General features: G+C 42.0%; 1 protein-coding gene across 28 annotated transcripts in view; it reads right to left on the reverse strand.

The window, feature by feature from the left end:
* ANK3 (ankyrin 3) overlaps window positions 1-2069 on the reverse strand; it is a 595175-nt gene that overhangs the window by 23867 nt on the left and 569239 nt on the right. The gene's annotated exons all lie outside the window — the stretch shown is intronic.

Below are 2069 nucleotides of genomic sequence, written 5' to 3' on the forward strand. Positions count from 1 at the left end.
AACACAGAAAGAAAAATAAAGTTATAACGTATATTAATTTATCCTGTATGTAACATATAGGTGGTACCTACAATTCTGACCTTTAGTTTACTGTGAGGTCTCCTCTGCTCTTTGCCACCCATGAAATATCTTAAAAGCTTAAATATCTTAAAAGATTTTTTCACAATAGATGAATAAAATCAGTACCCAACATTTATCTTCCCAGGTAAATCTCACACGTCCTCCTGATAATTATACCATTTCCAAATCTAGATGAAAGAAAAACAAACTGCATGCTGACAACACTGCTTGTAATAATTTGCCCCCAATTTAGCTGTGTAAATATAATTTATGCTAAACATCTAGCATTCTGTTAGAGATTTTTCCTCCTTTTCCTGCTTGAAGAAGCAAACAGCTCATAGTTTTTGAATTTTAGATTAATTCCAATGTCCATGGCTGTCTTGCCAAAGATTTTTGTGAGCACTGAGTCAGGGCCCTCTATAGGAACCAGAATCTCAAGAACTGGACAGGGTGGAATGAAATTTGTTGATTTGTGAGTTATCATTTGAATTACCTCCTGAATACTCAGGATCAAACAGTAAATTAAGAATGAAAAAGTGGTCAAAATCCACAAAGGAGTTAACACAGTCCATTGCTTCTTTGTAGAATTATATTGAGTAAATGACTTTTCTATTCAGTATTTAATAGCTTTTAAATTGCAACTAATAATTTTAGGGTTAATTGAAAACACTTTATGTGCTTACAGAAAAGTAATGAAGTAATGCAGAAATATAAAAATTATTACATCAATACTGTAACTTAAATCTTCAGCCACTAACAGAAAAATGTGTGTGTATACACATGCATCTGATCTTGTTTGCACTTTAACCAATCTAACACTTTCTCTGCCTGCAAAAACCATTTCTGGTTTTGGGCTTAGCAAAATTACTGAAGCATGCACAGGGGTGTCTGGGCCAGTGAAATTACACACACAGTGCAGGAGTGTGAATGACCCCTGTTCTGAAAATCTGGACCTGTAATGGCCAGTTTTTTTCTGAATGTAGAAATAAACCAAATATCCAAGCAAATACTGATTAACATTCTGAAACAGCAATATTATTTACTAATAAACTCCGTTCCTTTTTGTGAATCCAGCTCCATGCATTCAACAAGAAATATTTGTAAAATGATCTGTATCAAGGTTGGCACACAGGTCACATAACCTGCAGTCCCTGGGCTCCCACTTGGCTGCTGCTGTCCCTATTACTCTGGTTATAACTGCAGCTGGGGTCTCAGGGTTCACACTTCCTCCCCTGGCTTCTGCTGCATGCCCCTGCTCCAGGGGATGAGGCAGCATGATGTGGCACAACCTGAAGTGCTAGGGGAGCTGCCAGCTTAGGGTGTCCATGCAGTGTGGTGCCAAAGAGAAACCAAGGTGGGACTGAAGATAAGACATGTCATGAAGAAGCACCTGCCCATGTGTATGCAGTGTGGTGGGAGGTGGGGGAAGCATCCACGCACATGTATGTGCTGAGTATACAGGGGCCACAGGCCCTGCATGCTGCTAGTGCTGCTCCCACAACATCCAGCCCTTGCTAGTTCCACTTGAAACTGGACAGCCCTGATCTATATAATAAAAAAGCCCCATAAAAGAGACTAAAAAAATATTCCAAGGTAAAGGAATACAGCCAGAGCTGTCTCTAATTAAAGAGCCTCTCTAATTAAAGAGCCCACAGCATCTTGTGTATTTAGCATCCCATAAATCAAAACACTGGGGATAACTAAAATCAAATGAGCTTTAGTTAAAGCATCCCCACTGCCATTTTGAAGTACAGGGATGCTGAATACACATGATGCAGCTGTTTGTAGCCAGCCCGGGCTCTGGGCAGCTGCAGCAAGCAGTGGGCTGGCTACAAACAGCTGTACCGGGATCATCACCTCCGTGCCGGGAGTGGGGGAGAGACCAGGGCTGCACTGCTTCAGGCCTTTTCCTCATCGCCCACTCTGAGGCACACCTGCACGCGCTGCTGTGGAGCTGATGCCAGAGCCCGGCACAGCTGTTTAGAGCCTCCCGGCTGCAGCCAGCCCTG

Source organism: Alligator sinensis, unplaced genomic scaffold (assembly GCF_000455745.1).
Source record: "Alligator sinensis unplaced genomic scaffold, ASM45574v1 scaffold674_1, whole genome shotgun sequence".
NCBI classification, from domain to species: Eukaryota; Metazoa; Chordata; order Crocodylia; family Alligatoridae; genus Alligator; species Alligator sinensis.